This window comes from Otolemur garnettii, unplaced genomic scaffold (assembly GCF_000181295.1).
Source record: "Otolemur garnettii isolate 467f Iridium unplaced genomic scaffold, OtoGar3 scaffold00086, whole genome shotgun sequence".
Classification (NCBI taxonomy): Eukaryota; Metazoa; Chordata; class Mammalia; order Primates; family Galagidae; genus Otolemur; species Otolemur garnettii.
Window position 1 is genome coordinate 7,253,100 of NW_003852481.1, and position 18,853 is coordinate 7,271,952.

The 18,853-nt window shown below is 47.8% G+C and overlaps 2 long non-coding RNA genes across 2 annotated transcripts in view; both read left to right on the forward strand.

The window, feature by feature from the left end:
* LOC111726911 overlaps positions 1 to 18,491 on the forward strand; it is a 71,568-nt gene extending 53,077 nt beyond the window's left edge. The window contains exon 3 of the long non-coding RNA XR_002774575.1: positions 18,221 to 18,491. This is a non-coding gene — a long non-coding RNA (uncharacterized LOC111726911). The remainder of the gene's footprint in view (positions 1 to 18,220) is intronic.
* Positions 18,492 to 18,541: 50 nt separating this feature from the next.
* LOC111726910 overlaps positions 18,542 to 18,853 on the forward strand; it is a 12,488-nt gene continuing 12,176 nt past the window's right edge. The window contains exon 1 of the long non-coding RNA XR_002774574.1: positions 18,542 to 18,588. This is a non-coding gene — a long non-coding RNA (uncharacterized LOC111726910). The remainder of the gene's footprint in view (positions 18,589 to 18,853) is intronic.

The following is an 18,853-nucleotide window of genomic DNA, read 5'->3' on the forward strand; positions in this document are numbered from 1 at the left end:
TTTTGAGACCATTAACCTTGTCAATACCCAAAGATACAGAGGTCTGTGCTCCGGAGCCGGAGGTTAAGAAATCTGAGCGTTTATGCCAAATTCAGTGATTCCCTGATTCATTCCCTGATCCATGTATTGATTCTTTGATATAGTGTCTGATAGATTAATGATTCCTTCATTTATGTATTCAATAAACACTACTGGGTTTCCTTATACAAGTTCTTACCGGAGAAAATCAAGCTGAATGTTTTTCTTCCTTTTGGTATCTCTTTTCTTGGTTTTCTTCCAAACCAATTAAGAGAAGGTAGAGGAAAAGATATGGAGACTGACTCCTCTGGGATACAAACCCTTTCAAAAGTCGGTCCCCAGGGAAAGAGGCAGCCTTGACTGTGGGGAGAGAAAGACGGATGCATCTTCAGGGAGTCTGAATCCCCCCCTTTTCCTCTGCCTTCTTTTACAATCCTCTGTACCTCCTCTTGTTCCTTTGTTCCTGAGTTTTTCAGCCTTGCGGGTGGGTGGCCTGGTGCTGTGGGCTCCCCAATCCTGCTGTCTTGCCCTGCTCCCAACAATCCCGGGAGTTGGAAGCATCTGGTGCTCCTGTCCCCTGAGAGCCTTTTTAATATTATTTCATTTCTTTTAACCTTTATTAAGACAAACATTGAGCAGAGAACATTTTATACTCCCACTAGAGACACTCTCCCTTTCGATATTAAAAAACAAAACAAAACAAAACCCAAACCTGCCCAACCTGAGGCCAGGAGGAGAGAGAGGGAGAGAGGAGAGGAAAAAAAAAAAAAGAAAGAAAAAGAAATATCCTAGAGATATTTTTACCTTCAAAGATCCATCACTCATTACTGCATATCACAGACACGTCTACAATCTCATCTTCTTACAATTCTCCGTGAAATAAGTGTAAATGGAAAATAATACCCCATTTTGAAAGTTCAACAAAATGTCTTTATCCACCAAATGTAGCCCCAGCTGTCTCATTTTCAGAAACAAAGCCTGATTTTAAATAGCAGCTCACCACCCAAATAAACACCGGCAGCTCTATCCAGCTCCACACGGCAGAGGCTGCCCGGGGACCCCGTGCGATTGCCCCTTTCCCCATCAACATGGGATGGGCCCTCTGTGGTGGCCAAACACCCCAGCTTCAGCAGGGCTCGGGGTCTCTCCCTTTGAGGTGGTAGAAATAACAGAATTTGGTAAACATTTCAAGCCGAGTCTCCCTCAGCACTCGGGGAGAGTCGCCTAGGTTACCAGGCCCCTCGGATAGCCCTTCCCACTCCAGACCAGAGCAGGCTTACCCCATGCCGAGCATAGGGGGAGGACGTGGACAGAAGTCTCCTCCCTCTGGAGCCAGTGCCTGGTTCGCTTTGATAGACGTAAGGTGTGTCTCAGTAGACCTGGTGACTTTGGTGAATGGAGACGGGCTTAGAAATACAAAGACGCTCCTGCTTGGAAGGTTTAGCCCCCTTTCCCTAACCGGCTTTATGACATTGAACCAATACTTGAGGCTGTTAGATCCTTAGTCTCTTCCAAGCTTAGATCTCCTAATTTTGAACAGAATGTCCCAAATCAAGCTCTGGCCTTTCAACTTCTGATCCTCTCCACCGCAGTTAGAAGGAGCACCATCTGTCTGGTTGTCCAAGTTAAAACAAACAAACAACTTGAGTCTCCTCTCTCTCCTCCACCCACATCTGATGTGACAGCAAAAACTATTGGTTCTACCTTCAAATATGGCCGGAGTCTGGTCCATTCTCTGCACCACCACACCATAGTGGCCTACCCCTAGATCACTGCCATGGCTCCTCACTGCCGCCCCTGGCCCGGACTTGGCGGTGAAGCAGGATTGGGAAAAGCCCAGAATCTGGGGCCAAACTGCCTCCATCCCAAACCTGGTCTATGAAATGCAGCCTATGTTTAAATAAATAGGTATAATGGTAAAATGGTGAATAATAGTGAAAAATTGTAAAGGAAGAGCACAACCTCTCTGTTCGTTCTTTCTTTTTTTTTTTTCTGTAGTTTTTTTTGGCCGAGGCCAGGTTTGAACCCGCCACCTCCTGTATATGGGGCTGACACTTTACTCCTTGAGCCACAGGCGCTGCCCTCTCTCTGTTCTTTCTTTTCCTCATCTGTAAAATGGGAACAATAATATGGTCTACCTGTTCGGATTGTTGGGAGGATTGATCAAGTTCGTGTGCATAAAGAACTAAGAATGGCATTTGGCACGCGGTAAGTGCTATGTAAGCATTAGCTCTTATTGTTATTATTCACAGACAGCAGCAGAGCGACCCTGTTAAAATATAAATCAGACCATGTCAGTCCTCTATTCAAAGCCTTCCAGTACCTCCCTCAGGATCAAATACAAGTACTTTCCAACGAGGTCCTAGGTTAGTTAACTTCTGGGACCTGTCCCCTTTGTTTTGCAGTTTTTGGCTAGGGCTGGGTTTGAACCTTTGGCATATGGGGCCGACGCCCTACTCCTTTGAGCCACAGGTGCCACCCAACTTGTCCCTATTCTGTTCCCGTCTCACCGGCCTCCCTGCTTCTCCGGGTACACACCTGGCAAGTCCTACCACAGGGTCTTTTGACTTGTCATTTCCTCTGCCTGGGACACACTTCCGCAGAGAGCCACACGGCTGTCCCCCTTCGGATCTGTTCCGCTATTACCTCTCGGCGAGGCCTTGTCTGACCACCCTGTTAACAACGAACCACAAATAATCTCCAAGCCTTTTATTCTGATATACCTTTCTCCCCAGCACTCATCACCATCTAATATGCTATATATTTTACTTATTTATTTCATTTACCTTCTGTCTCTTCTCATTAGGTTCCAAGCCCCATGAGGGTAGGATTTCTTTTTTCTGTCTCTTCTTTCACCGATGTTTTCCCCACACTCAAATAGTTCTTGGCACATAATAGACACTCAGTAAGTATTTGGTCAGCGGATGAATATAAAGATAGTTAAGACTGATGATCTTGAAGACCTCTCCTGGGAGGTTAACATTCTGTGATGGCTATGTCATGTGGCGCAGAGGTGTTGTCCCAGCTAGCAGAGGTTAAATGGCCTTTGCGGAGCTGCAGGTAGCACAGACAATTCTGGAACCTGGGTGTTGTGACAGTGACTTCACTCCTCTTCCTTCCACTGCCTAGCACAGGAGTGCACTCAGACATGGTTGCTAAATGGGTGCGTGGAGAAGTGGACGGATGGGTCGATGGACAAGTGCGTTCTCCTCCTCCTTGGGAAGTGGGGAGGAGACGGTAAACCTAGGCTGGTCTGAGGAGGAGGCTGGAGTCTGTACGACAAGTGTGAGGCTGATACAGAGCCCCGTGTGGTAGGAAGGGTCCGTCAGCGCTGATGCCGGGCCATGAATCACCTGAATGATTCAGATGCCAAGAGGCCTGTCAGGGGAATCTCAGATGGAATTGATGTATCCAGGTGACACTCTCTCTGAGTTGTTTATCGGGAGTGACACTGAGGGAGATTGACAGGCAGTCACTGGACAAATAGGCAGATCACAGACTCACAGAGACGTCTGGTGGCAGCTGTTGTGTGCAACTCGAGGTGAGCTGCGGAACGGCTCTGCGCTTGGCCAACAGGTCCAGTGTAACAGGCAGGCGTGAGGCGGGCTGGCTGAAATGAGGGGACCCAGCCGCAGGGTCTCATGGCCACTGAGGGTGGGTGATGTTCTCAGTTTTTCTTTCTTCAGCTGTATTTCTTTCTGCCTTCCGAGACAGCCACGTGGACCACCCCACGTCAATCCTTGAGCTTTCCATGAAAGCAGCTCCAAGGCTGTATAGAGCCCAGATTGCCACTGGGCCAGGCTTGTGGGGTCTGTCATGTCTTCTCAGACCTGCACCAACCTGACTGCAGTCAACACAGTGACAATGGAAAATGATTACGGAGCATTTGTTTCATGTTCAGCCCTTACTTATGTCACCTTCCCAACAGCCAAATAAGATAGTGATTTTATCCCCATATTGTAGCTGAAGAAGGAAGCCTCTAAAGGCTAAGTTGTATGTTTGGGTCAGTGGCCAGGCATGGACAGTGGCTGAACCAGGCTTGCAATCCAGGCGTCTGTGACTCAAGGCCTCATTCTCGACCTCTAAGCTTTACTCCTTGGAAGGTCAGAACCAGACCTCAGCTACTGCTCAGGCAGGTCTTCCAGGCCCCCTCATCAGGCGCTTCTGCTTTCCTCTCCATTACCCCAACACAGATACTCAGCTGAGCTCAAACCCTACCCCTTCTAGTCCCTATTCCTGTGGGTTTCTCAAAGGTTATTTTGTTTTTGTACCTTAGCATAGTGCCTCATTCACAGTCAAGGTCAAGTCAAAGTTTGTTTAGACCCCATCTCAATGCCTTATACCTGCCTTCCCTATCCCAGATTTGTCTCGATGCCTGTTTTTCAATCTATATCTCTCCCCATTTTCAAAGCCTAATTTAAATCTCCACATTCTTCTGTTGGTTATGAGCTTATCATGGTGCGAAGTTTCAGAGAGGACTTGGTAGAGTGCAATCAATGCCTCAGACATGTGTGTTTATCTTTCGACTCAGTACTTTTATTTCTAGGAATTCATCCTAAACCAATCATCGTACACGTGCCTAAAGAGGTGAGTACCAGGATGTTTGTATTGTCAGGGTGGCACAAGTTGGAAATCCCTGAAATATCTACTCATAGAGGACTGGAAAAATATCTACATATTCTCTTTCATATTCACGCAATAGAATTCTTGGGAGTCATTAAAAATAATGAAGATATATCTCTATTGACACAATAAATTAAGTGAAATAAGTGGGTTATAAAATAGTACACCCAGGATAATTTGATTTTTATTAAAATTGTATGAATATAAATATAGGTATTGAAAAATGTCTGGAAGGGCATATATCAACCCGTAGACAGTGGTTATCTTCAGGTAGGGATTACGGGTGATTTTTATTTTCTTTCTATTTAGTCATGTTCTAATTTTCTTCAAAGCCCTTGTTTAAAAAGAAAGAAAAATGGACATTCTCTGATTACCTTTTACTGCCCTAATCCTTCCTAGATCTGATGGTTCTGCTGCCTGGCACCTGTGCTAGTGGACTGATTGTAAGGGTCTTAGCATTGTCCCCATAGGTGATAATTTTCATTCCTTTTATAAGCTCCTGGAAGGCTGGGGCCCTCTTTTCAATGCCTTTTTTTTAAGCTGCAGAATTTAGTACAGGACACTGTCCATGGGAATGCTTCCATTTTTTTCTCCCCTCTTCCCCAGCTCCCATCATTATTCCTATTAAGTCAAAAATGAAGAGAGTTGCGCTCACCTCGTTCTTGGGGAAGAAGGGGGATGAAGCCATTTCCCTAGGGCTGGGCAAAGGCTCAAAGTAGCCCGTGAAGCTAAAAGTAATAAATAATCCAGGGATCTCTGAGGTCAGGGCCCTAGCCTCCCCCGGCAGCCACCCTGACCTGCATAATGGGCCACAGGCGGTTATGATTCATGCCGACGTCCGTTGGGTTCCTGCCAGCCTGGTTGAGGAGAGTCCACACTTGGAAGTGGATAGGCCTGAAAATACAGCCCCCCAGGGATAGCTCAGGCCGTGCTCTGGGGAGCCTGTGGGCCAGAGGCCTGGAGGGGGCTCTTAGAATCAGCCCTGTAGACACGTGACTTCCTCGGCCACCTTCTGTCTGTGCAGCCAGAGCCCCAGGGAGAAATCTACAGCCATTACACCATCAGACAGAACAAAAAGAAATGAGCTTAAAGTACCAGAAGGAGGACTTAGATAATAATAATGTAGTGAGTGGCTTGGGCAGCAACTGTTGCAATAATATTATCACCCATTTGTATAGGAGTCTACAGTGCACAGAATGCTCTCACATATATTACCGTATTTGACCTGCATGACAATCCCGCAAAACAGACAATCTTTGCCCAGATTTTCAAGGGAGAGAGTTGGAATTCAGAGAGATTAATCAATTTACCAAAAGTCGCACAGTTAGTAGGAGTCCTGTTCTCTGACTTCATTATGTTAAAAGGAGCTCTATCTGAACGAATAGGACACGTAGCTAAAGGATAATGAAATGCCATAGTTATCTTTTAAGAGTGGAGGATACTTCCATATGCGTGGAAGAAGTTTGGACAGAGAATCTGGCAAGAGCTGGAGAGAAAGAAAATGACCCTACTACTCCCAATACCATGTTTTTCTAAAACTAAGATACTGTCTTATATTTATTTTTTCTCAAGAAGACACACACTCAGGCTTATTTTCAAGGGGTATTCCAGTCTTCCTTACTGCCCTGCACTGAAATGCACTAGGTCTTATTATCTGGGTAGGGCTTATATTTAGCAAATGCTCAGAAATCCTGCTAGGGCTTATTTTTTGGGTAGGTCTTATTCTCGGGGAAACACGGTAATCAGGGCAGCTGGGAAGGCAGAAAGGCTGTACTCATGAATACCAAGAGTGTGTGTTTGTGCCTTCAAACACTTAACCTTGTGACACAGGGACCATGGAGACTTTGCTCCTATTTTTAAACACCAGTGGATGAGGATAATGGAACTCTGTGCACAGGCTTCAGACAAGACCCCCACAGTGCAGTGTGTGAAGTCATGAGCAGGGGATAGAAGGAACTAGGGTATGGGACTGTCAGATTGGTACTCGAGAGATCTTAGGAAAAGAAAAAGAAAAATCTCTGAGTTGGTTTTTGTGAGCTTCACAGGGTGGTGGCAGAAGATTCAACTGGGAGAAAGCCAGTCAGGAAAACAGCTGCTCTCCCCATTCTACGAGCAAGGAGCGTGTGCTCTACTGGCCCATTTCCTTGTTAGAAAGGGCTCCAAAAGCAAAAAACTGAGCGAACTTTCTCTTTGCCCCTCAGCTTTCATTTCCTTCCTAGCTGGATGCAGAGAACTCTCTCAGCTGCCAAAGTGGATGCCCTCACTTCTATCAGAAACATGCTTGCTCTGTAAGCCAGAAGGAGAGCCTCTCCTCCTGGGCTCTGTGGGCCCAAGTCCTGGTCTTCATCATCTTTGCCTCAGGGCGAGTATTACTTTCCCCCTTGTCCCTAAGTGCTTAGACAACTTTGTCTCAAGGAACTTGCATTATTTAGAGTACAATCAGAAAAACAGAAACCACTCTAGGCATTTCAACAGAAATGATTTTATACAGGGGTTTGGTCAAATGGAAGGAAGCCGTTATTACCCAGGTCTGGGTGAACAAAGGGGAGATTTGGGGGTTACCAGAGTCGAGAAGCTCCAGAGAGGGGCCCTGCACAGCCGGGACCTAGACTCCAAAGGTGGAGATGCTTCGGGTGCTGCTGCTTCATTTGAAGCTTGGGACAGGGGACCTGGTGCTCAGAGCTCTGAGGCAGGGCTGTGACCCAGATGTTGCTGGTAACTTAGAAGCTCAGGGAAGGGGCTCTGTAGAGGGGCTCAGACTTCCAAGGAGGAGGCATTACTGAGCTGGTGCTGGAACCTCTGGTGATGGTGGTGGTGGTAGAGGATGCAGTGAGGCTGGTATGGGAGAGCCACTGAAGCTGCAGATTTGAGATAACTACTCCTTTGCTGGCTGGACAGTGGCAAAAGCAGCCAGCAAACAGGAGGGAGCAAATCCTTTCTCCCCTTCTCTGACCTGCCAGTCTCCCTCTAGCTCCCGCTATCTGTAGAACCAAACAGCCAGCTGGCAAAGGAGAAACGCAATTTCCAGTGTTTCCAGCTCCCATGTCACAAAGTAGAACCCAGAAAGGTGGGGTTGGCGCTTAATAACCAGCGCTGCACTTTATTCCCAGCAGATGTATTAATGGGGGGATATTTTCCAGACAGACATAAGGAGCCCCAGAAGGTAGATTTGACTCTCTTCTGGCTCACGTACTTGGCCAGTTCCTTGAGTCTCCATGTCTGATCTGCCAGTTCTTAGCTTGCTATGACAGGTCCTGGGGCTTTCATCCATTGCATTCTTTTTTTAATCTGGGGGGTGGCGGGATGTCTTCATCTTCATCCCTTCTGGGATCATCTTGATCCCTTGCCCCTTTGCCCCAGACTGAACAAAGCCTCCTTCCAAGCGATAGAAAAAAGGGAGATTCAAGTGTCAAACAATAATAGCAAGATATTATCAATGTAGACCTGTGATTGTGTCATATAAAAAATAAAATACACACCAGTTAATCAAAGCACTACAGACACTTTTAAGTAATCCCACTTTGGCTTTGCATAACTCCATACACTGCCAGCAGCGCTCCTGTCTACCACCAGAGACTGTAATATACATCAAAAATTCTCCTTTAAATTTATTTTCAGTAAAGATTGGTCTTTTGAACTGCGGCAGTGGAGGCTTAAGGGTACAAAATCTCTCTCGCCTTTTTCTCTTTCTTTTTCTGTCTCCCCTGTCTTTCTCTTTGGTGGGGAGGTGACTCTGGGGCGGGGGATGGGAGCAGCCGTGGGGCCCACACATCTCATCAAACCTTCCGTCCTTTGCATGGATCAGTTCTTCTCATCCGCCACTTGATTAAGACATTAAAGCAGGAAGGTGAAGGAAGGTTGAGCCGCAGCAAGAGGGGATGAGAAATGATTCTCCTCCGTGTGCTTGGGAGAAAGAGTCCAATGGCTGGGCCCAAGGATGGTCCTGGGCTAACCCAGCTGGGATGTGCAAACCTAGTGCTTTCTTAGAATCCTGCATTTTGTGGGACGTGCAATGCTGAATACCCAGGGCTACTCGTGACGACCCCACACCAATGTGAAACCCTGTCTTGCTTTCCTCAGCAATGGGACACTAAATATAAAGCATATTCCAGTCATGGGGGACTGTGGCAAGTCAGTTTATTGTAGTAGTATATTTCAGTGTCTAAACCTTAGTCCTAGGTTTGAATCAGAATTTATTACTGAATAGCTGTGTGACTTGATAGAAGTGTTTTGGGGTTTGTTTTCCTTATGGTTACATCTATGTAACACATAATTACCATTTTTTTTTTCCCCTTAGACTCCCAGCTTGCCTCACAGGGCTGATGCGAACCTATCCATCCTCTCTCAGCTCAGCTCCCGATCTTCCACTTTATTGGGTTATTTCTGGCCATTACTTCTCCCTCTGGACGGGACCCTCTGCTGAAAGCTGGCTTCAGTCGGCCATCTTGCCTCTTCCACCAGCTATTTTTAGGTTGTAGTTGTCATTGTTGTTTGGCAGGCCTGGGCTGGATTAGAACCCACCAACTCTGGTGTATGTGGCTGGTGCCTTAGCTGCTTGAACTACAGGCGCCGAGCCGACACATAATCACCATTTTAACAATTTTTTTTTGTTCGTTTTTTAGGGACAAAGTCTCTATCACCTAGGTTGGAGGGCAGTGCTGTGCTCATAGCTCACTGCAACCTTGAACTCCTGGGCTCAGGCATTCTTCTTGCCTCAGCCTCCCGAATAGCTGGGACTACAGGTGCGCACCACCATGCCACAGCTAGTTTTCATTTAAGCCATTTTCAAGTGTACAGTTCAGTGGTGTCACATTGCTGGGCAACCATTACCACCACCCATCTCTGGAATGTATTCATCTTAGATGGAAACTCCAGACTCATTAAATACTAACTCCGCATCCCCACTCCCCACAGTCCCTGGTAATCAGCATTCTACTTTCTTTCTTTCTTTTTTTTTGGAGACAGCCTCAAGCTGTCCCCCTGGGTAGAGTGCTGTGGCATCACAGCTCACAGCAACCTTCAACCCCCGGGCTCAAGCAAGTCTCCTGCCTCTGTCTCCCAAGTGGCTGGGACCACAGGCGCCCGCCACAACGCCTGCCTATTTTTTGGTTGCAGCCGTCATTGTTGTTTGGCGGGCCTGGGCTGGATTCGAACCTGCCACCTTTGGTGTAAGTGGCTGGCGCCTTAGCCACTTGAACCGCAGGCACCGAGCCAGCATTCTACTTTCTTTCTCTATGGCTCCCACTGCTCTAGGTACATCCAATAAAGGGGATGGTGCAGTATTCGTTGTTTTTGCATCCTCTTTCACTTAACATCTTCACGGTCCGTCCACATTGTAGTGCACATCCTTGATGCTGGTTTTTGTTCTAAGTACACTGAGAGTTGCCAGCTCATAGGCGTAGTACGCTGTTTCCTTGTCCAGACTCAAACGAAGAGTGGGTAAGTGAACAATATGAGGACAGATGAGCTGATAGCCATGGACTCAGTCCTAGATGGCATCTAAAAACCACCCAATTCTATTCTACCTCCCAGCACTGGCGGATACCCCCAGGGCCACCTCTCAGCGGGAAGGTGGGGTACTAAGAGTAGGAAGCCTCTCCACATTTTAAAAGTAATTTGCATTTTTCCTGAGATAGCTGTATCTGTTATTTTACTTGACGCTAACAACAATTCTAGTGTAGGCCCTGGCCAGTGTTATTTTTCTCCATTTAACTGAGGGCAAAACCAAAGTCTAGAGGGCAGAGTTGAATTCACCCATGAGCAACTGTGATGTGGTCTCCCGGTGCCCAGTCTCCCATCCTTCCTTCTGTGGCCCGAGTTCGCAGACCTGTTCATCTTCCATTCCTTACCTAAGGTGCACTTAGCCCTTTCCTATTTTCTTGGAGTTACTGCCTCAGAACCCCAAGTCAGCTCTTTAAACCTTCAAGGTCATGTCCCAGAAAAGGAAAAGTGCTTAGACAGGAGCTGGGGGCACCACGTGCGTGAGGGATCTCACTGCTCCATCAAGGCTGTCGTCTTGTAAGTTGGGAGATTCTTTCTGGCATCTGAAGTAAGTCCCTTCCACTGCAATAATAATTGTCTTCCCTCATGTCCTGAGATCAATGGGAACAGGGAGGAGTGGCTGCTGTCAATGACGCTGTCCCTGTCTGAGGCAGGCTTTCCACCGTCTTCTTTGCCCTTGGCTGGATCTCCTGATCTTGAGCTTCCATGGAGAAGTGGGGAGTCAATGGACAGGGGGGTTCCTCATCAACTTTGCCTGATGGCAGCATGAGGGGAAGTGCTGAAGGTGCCCCAAGAACCCATCCCCAGGGCCTTCCCCTCAGGGGTCTCTAAGTGTTGGGTGAAATTTAAGAAGACCAATTTGCCTTCCATCTGCCAGCCCCAGGGGTTGGTGCCCCGAGATGATGCAGGACCCGTGGGGGCAAAGGGCAAGGGGAAGCCAGTCAGCGGGAAGATCAGAGGAGTCTAACTAGGATTGCTGTGTTTGCTGTTCATGTGTTTTATTTTTTTAAATCTCCCGAAAGGAGCATAGCCCTACAATAATACTGTGGCCTTAGGTAAATAAACACCAGCCTGCAACTGCCTCTTTAGCCTGCTCCCTGGATTCCTGAGATTAAGAACACAGGCATAGCCCTTAAAAAGATGTCTCAGCTGGGAACTACAAAGGTCATGCAATGCAGGTGATGGGCCACTGGGCCCGGGGCTGTCTGCTGGGGTGGGGTGGGGTGGGGTGGGAAGTGGGGGCCAACATAGCAGAATTGGCTTCCCTATGGACAAGGACACACAGGAAAAAAAAATGCTGGTTTCCAATACAGTCAAGAGGTAGAAAGAGCTGAAACAATCTTAGTTCGGCTTGAGCAGCCAAAAGACCCTTCGGAAGCCCAGGTCTGAGCCTCTGGGGCTTGCTTTTCAGCTGCCCCAGCTGCACATTCCTGAAAAGCCGGCACTTGTGAGAGGCATCTCCCAACTCAGACACGAGTCACGCCAGCTTATTTTAAGTCCTGACCTCTTCCTGGGAAGGGACTGTGACAAGGGAAGCCACGTGCTGTGTGAAGCATCCATGGACCTGGGCCAAGGGAACAGAGGCCCCCCACAGCTCCCTGACAGCCTCCCTTCCAGAAGCCCAGTGTGAGCAGGGCCGGGAACAGCTGTGGGCACACGCGTCCCTCTCCCTCGCTGGGGCAGAACCAGTGGCTCTTGTGCCCATTGTGATGCCACTGAAGGCCAAGGAAGCGGAGAGCAACAAGGGAGAGGAAGTTCTGCTTTTCTCCCTTTCTCTGGTCTTGTTTGTATAATCTACACCAAAGTGTCCTGAGAGGCTACTGCAGACCTTTGGGGATAAATGGGCAAAGGGCACACAAAAGCTCACGTGCCCTCGGCCAAATGTATTTAAGTCTTTCAATAATTCATATCCCCATTTCCATACACAGCCCCACTTAAAGAGGGATCCCAGGGCAACCTAAAAGCTTTCCTGATTGCACAAACTCATCCAGCGTCTTCATAAAAGGTTCTCAACTGGCCTCTCAGAATCGGCGGCCTCAATGCTTATGAAGAAAAACTAATAGTTCCAGCTGGTAGTCATTGAAAAGTCACTTAATATTTCTCAGTGCAAGGAGCTACACTTAATGGGACACAATGTTTTTTCCCTAAGCAGCTGGGAAAAAACCCTTGACATCGTATTAATAATGTCGAGTTTTATTGGCTCTCTCATTTGACATGATATTAAACTTCTCAGACTCTATCTCGACGGAGGTACAAGGTTGTTAAAATGTGGACAGATTGGAGTGCTACAAAAATGTGGCGGGGAAGCAATGCCTGTCCAGGCGAGTGGGGAGAGATGGAAAGGGTCAGGACACAGGGCTTAGCAGACAAACCTCATCGTGGGAAAACACTCTGGGTGTGTCCCCCCTTCCCTGTACTGCTTTCCTCTGAGACCGGTCGCGCAGGCATCTCAGGAGAAGATGGGGCTTTAGAACTCCATGGTGGGGACTGCTCATCATTCTCTGCTAGTCTGGTTCTTCATGGAGAGTAATATGACAGATTGCGGAGTCTGTGCAAAACCCAAGCCTGGCTTGGCTTCCTAGAACCTTCCTGGGACAGAGAACTCACTGGGTGTCCAATAATAAGAACGAGGATGATAGTAGCTAACATTACCTGGTGCTATCCCAGGGCTGACTTCACGTTAAATGCCTCCCCATATTAACGCTTGTGGACTCCTCACAACAACCAAGAGAGCTCAGAGCTGTGATTGTCACCGCTGTCTCCATTGGAAGATAAAAAAACTGAGGGAAAGAGGTATCATGCGATTTGCCAAAGTCTGATAGGAAGTAACAGACCTGGGAATCCAAACAAGAGGTGGCTTGAGATTATACGCGTGGACAAAAAGGGAGCCACTAAGAAAATGAAAAATGTCACCTCTGCAGAACAGGGTAGGAACCCCAGCCTGTCCTGGAGACCTCTCCCTAGGCCTGGCACCCCTGCTATTTCACCATTTTCACTGTGAGGGGCCTGCCAGCCAAGAGAGGGGGAGGCTTTCAGTAGGCAGTCAGCGCTGACTTCGCCTGTCAGGCACAAAACCATAACCAACATATTTTAAGCAAAGGAAACCCCAGCAACCCAATAATGCATGTCTAAAGTCATTTTGATGTTGTAGAGATACAGTAATACTTTTATGCTTTGTTTAAAGAAATTGTTTGCAGCGTATTTGTAGTGAAATCACTCCAAAGAGTTTATTTCGGATGATTGATTTATAGGAATCCAGCTCCCATACCCAGAGGATGACACTTAAATCATCTCTTCTTTTCATTTATAATAAGGAACCAAATGATCATATTTTGACAAGTCTGATCATCTGGGGGGTTGAGCAGTTCCCCTCGGTGGGCCCACTCTATAGCTCGCAGAACTGAGAGAATATTATTATGTCTCATTAAAATCAGCGGCAGCGGCTTCGGCTGGCTGCCCCAAAGAAGACAAAGCGGCTGGTGGTTGATCCAGGAGTAGTCAGTCTACCTATCGATTTCTAAGAAGGGGACAACTGGAAATCTCTCCACTTGGGATTGTTAGAGCCTCGCTCCCCTGGGTTGAACTTAGAGCATCTCTCTTCACAGACCCCTCCCAGGGTGACACTCACAAGTCTTTGTGACCTTCTCTGCCTTGCTGCTGCTGCTGCCATCTCTGACCTTCTGACCCCATCACATTCCCCAGGCCAGATGGGAATCTTAACTGCCCAGGCTCCGCGGTGTGGTTGAAACATGCTGTTTTGTCACCTGCCCTTGTCTAAACCAAACGAGTCAGTTTTATAGCTCGAGTTTGTTTCCAGATTTGCAGCTGGGGCAGAAGCTGCCCGCGTAACATCTGCAGGATCTCAGCTGCCACGTCCCTATTTGCGCTCAGCTCCCGAGGGTGGGCTGTGGGTTCCACTGAGCCGGCTCTGCCTCCCGCCCCGTCTGGAAGAGCCTGTGTTTCTCCTCTCACTCCTCAGCCAACTATGACGGGGCTCTTGTCCTGGTCTCCCTCTCCGAAAGAGGCTCAGCCCCACATCACTCCCACTTCTTGGGGAGAAGTGAGTTCAGTCTGTGACAACCACACAGTGAAAAAGACCAGGAAAGTTCTCCTGGAACAAAACCTCCCCAAGTTCTCGGGTCTGTGGCAGTCTGTGGAAGAGGAGTACGGCGAAAGATCTTCCTTCTCTCATCTCCCCCTTTCATCTTCCCTAGTCCCCTCCCCTTGACTTATCTTTCTTTTTCTCTCTGCTCCCAGCCCCCTCCTCTTTCTATTCACTATCAAGAACAGCCAATTTAGCGGTGGCCACACGGCTCCCGCAGAAGGCCCTGGGATCAGTGGCTATAGGGACTGGCTCAGCCAGAAGGAGAAATCAAAGATGAAACGAGCATTTGGATCTTGCTGAACTGAAGCTTAGCATCCTTTGTGCATTATTCACATGTGCCATCGTCACCCTCTTCTCTCCGCCGAACTATGATAGAGTCCTGTATCTAAGTGGCTTTGAAATACTTTGCACTCTGACCCTAACCTTACCCTCAATCCTGTAAATGGCCCAGACAGGGAGGAGGTTGTGGTTTGCCCAGGTCTAGCTGCTGGCCAGATTGCATGAAACCTCAGTCACATTCAGGCAACATATTTCCAGGAAGTGGAGGACAACTCTCATAAAATGACCACAATTTTAAGCAAGCATCTGGCTTCTATTTGATTATTTTAAAATGTGAATTATTGACCTTGGGCAAGTCATTAGGTTTCTCTGAACTTCAAACTTTCTTCTCTCAAGTTTGGAGTTTGGTGGTGGGGCTCACACCTGTAATCCCAGCACTCTGGGAGGCTGAGGGGGGTGGATTGCCTGAGCTCAGGAGTTTAAGATCAGCCTGAGATCCCATCTCTAGTAAAAATAGAAAAACTAGCTGGACATTGTAGTGGGCACCTGTAGTCTCAGCTGCTCGGAAGGCTGAGGCAAGAGAATTGCTCAAGCCCAAGAGTTTGAGGTTGCTGTGAGCTATGATACCACCATACTGTAGTCAGAGAGACAGAATGAGACTGTCTCCAAAAAACAACAACAACAACAACAACAACAAAAACAAACAAAAAAACAACCAACCAAACAAACAAACAAAAAAACCTTGGAGTTCATAGTGCCTTCTTTACAGGAATGCTATGAGGACTGAATTAGTTAATACATACTGTATATGTGAGTGTGTTTTGTAAACTATAAATTGCTGAATTAATATAAAAGTAATTAAGAAAGGCTAAATGTGCTGGGCATTTACAATGTGCCAGCTATTATGTTCCAGGCACTTACTTGCTCTTTTAATCCTCCCAAAAATGTCCGTGAGGTCAGTACTGTCATTTGTCCCTTCCTCACATGGGAGGAAATTCAGAGGATCAGGGAGGTTAAGGGAAGTCCAGAGCAGGAGATCCAGTCCAGGCCTTTCTCTTCCCGTCCACTCTGCAGGTACCCATTTCAGACTGAGGAGCAGTTAACTCTCCTAGCTTTGCACACATACACAAATGTTGATTTACCAGCATACCAAATATTTTTCTGGAACACTGTGGAGCTGGAGGCAGTTAGATGTCTTGGGCTGCAGCCACTCCATTGGCACCAGGTTTCCCCTGACCAGAAGGAGTGGGCCAGTGACTGTCTGCAAGGCTGGCTGAGGAGGGCTGGCTCTCAGCTTGGGAGTCCCAAGGTTTAGCAATCTTTCTTCCTCAGACTTTCTAAGGGAGCTATCCCTTGGCTGAAAGTCAGCACAGAACTTTGAGAGGGTTAAATGTGGAGAGGAGAAGAGGGCAGATGACAACCCCTTTGATGGGGCCAATGACAGATCTTTCCAGAGGATTACAGTGACATGACACTTAGCCCTCCTCACGGGCACAAGTTTGGAATAATTACCCTGGGCAGACTCACTTAAAGAGGTGGTAAGCTGGCTAAGGCTCTTAGAAGGCAGGCCTGATGACACTGTCCTGTGTCTGTCGCAGGGCTCAGGACGCGGCGGGGTCGGGTATTAGCTGATTATCTGAGTCTGTCGGCAGAGAGCTTTCAGCGAGTCCAAAGAGCCAGCCCCCATGTTTCCTCAGGGAAATGCTAAGCTCAGAAACCTGCACAGGGGTCCTTATGTGGAGTTCTGCCCTGGGAAGTGTCCTGGGTACTTCCTGTATCTGTGGGGGAGGTGGACTCAGCAGCTCTCACACACCTTCCAGGCTTCCCATTGCCACTGGGTTCTGGGAGAAGAGGAGCCGGGGACCTGTGGCTCCCTCCCTCCTGAACCTGAGCCACAGATCCCCTTTTCTGTTGGGACCTTTAAAATGGTCAGTCTACAGATAAACCATCCCGCTGTCGGAAAGCCGTCCACCTCCAGGCTTCCTGGGAGTGTTGAAGGTGACGGGGTAGAAGGGTGGAGCCGTATCTGTAACGGAGCTCAAGGCCAAGGCAGGAAGAAGTGTGGGTGGACTTGAATGCCCATTCTTTCCAATCAGGAGAGGCCCAGATGATTGCAGGCCATACTCAGCTTAGACATAAAGAAGAACTTACTTGGTTTTGAAGGTAAACCAGGATGCCTCTAATAATCATTGTATAATAACTGCATTATTATTTAGCCTGTTTACTGGTCTGAGAATATTCTTCTATCATCTCCCTTAATCCTTCCCAATACCCTACGAGAGAGGCATGATCAAGGGGTTTCCATTTTACAGGTAAGAAAGTCAAGGTTCTGCTAATTTAAATAACTTCTCTAAGGTCAGCACTAGAGAACATGGTGGGGCCAGACTTTAGACCCAGGAATCTGACACTAGAGCGTGGACTCACTGCTACTTTCCAGCTACCTCCCTAGAAAGAGTTAAGAAATACTGGGGCTGGCTCCGTCTGGCCAGCCTGGGCACGTGCCCAGGAGACAAAGAGGACCTCTGGGATTTGTGACTGTGGCATCGTCACTGCTGTATTCCCTTCCCACCCGCTTTCTCCATGTTCCACCCCTCCTATGAGCTTGGGGAGGGGGGAGTGAGGATGAGGGATCCGTGTGGGGTCCAAGTCCAGTCTGAGGTGCCCTTGCCCTGGTCCGGTTCACTCTCTGCACAGCTGCCTGTCTCCCACCTGTTGAGTTACGGGTCACTGACTCCAACTCAGGCCAGGAGGTCAGTCACCTTTTCCATTGATCCTCTGCCCTGAGCTGAGTTATCTCGCACAAGTGGTACCGGCCAGACCCTGCAGCTTGGACACCCCTCAATCTCCATCGCCACTTAGCAGGTTTTAATTTGGCCCTTGAGGCCTTGTCAGTTTCAAGAGCCCCCTCCTGACCTTTTAATAAACATTTCCTTTGTTATCAGAATTATTTTCTAATTCATTCCCTTCTGTCCTGAAAATCTAAATCCTATTTAAGTTAATGCCCTTCATTTTCATTTATAAAGACAGATACAAAATAATTATTTCCTATCTCCGTGGTTTCCTTATCTCCCGTCCTAATAATGCCTTCGGCAGACGAACATTTCCCCGTCAGTTGAAACAGTCTGGGTGTTTGTTGTTTTTTTTTTTTTTTCACTCTTTAAAGAAGAAAAATAAAATGCCTTCTCGGGCTCTGTCTCCTCTCCTTGCTCCTCTTTTCTCTTTCAGACTTTTTCAGCTCCCTTCCTCCCTCCCTCGGCTCCCTTGCCTGTGTCTCTCCTGCAGCCCTGGCTCCCCGCCCAGCCCTGCCGGGTGCCTCTCATTTTCCTGTTGGGGTTGCAGTCTCTGCAGCCTCACATATGAATTTCATCAGCCCCTGAGCCTGCCTTTGAGCTCAAGTCCCCCCAGCTTGTAAAATTGGTTTGGATGAGCAGACATAGTCTCAAAAAGAAACATTCTTCGGTTTCTTCTTATGAAAACTAGTGAGCAGAGCATTTGCAGCTCCCTTCTCAGAGCGTCTCTTTGAAGTGTTTGATTGAAAGGAGAGGGGATGGAATAAGGACTTTAGGTTTGAAACCAGCCATCCAGACTTCCGGGGACCCTCTCTATTCCTTGCCCATCTGGGCTGGAGCAACACTGTTATTTTTGGTTATCTGTACCTGATCCAGTCTTTTACCCTCCTGTCTTTTATTTTAGGATAAAACTCGATGCACATTTAAAGTCATTAATGGAAAGCAGGCTGCATTGAAGGGGACAAGCTGTGATCTCAGCAAAGAGTTTGTTCAAATCCACATGTCGTCCACCTAAATGATCTCATTGTCTTCTCGTGAGAACGCTGTGACCTAGTGCCACTGTTCCCGCCTTGTACCAACAAGGGCAACTGAGGCTCAGGGAGACATATTTGCTCCTGCTCCTTGGACAACAGTGGTCCAGGCAACAGGTTTTCCTTCAGGCCCCTCGCTCTCTGACATCCAGATTTTCAAGAGAAGGGATTTTTGTCACTCCTCTGGCTTTAAAGTCTTTGTCAAGGCCAAGAAGGAGCTGTGAAGAGCTCTTCTGTGAAGGTATCTAACGGATGAACTCTAAGCTCTTTTATCTTTAGCAGAGAATGCAAGTTACGCAGCAGAGAGGAAAGAACCAGGAGAGGAAGATGTTTGAAAGCGTGGTGCTAGGAGAGGTCAAGGGCTGATGGATGGGGAACTGGGCTGTATCTGCCTCAAACCTCTTCATTTTGTAGTCTGGGAAGCTGAGGCCCAGGCAGGAGCCTGGTCTCACCCTGGTGATCACTCAGCTGAGTGGCTAAGACCCACTGATCTAACCACAGCACCC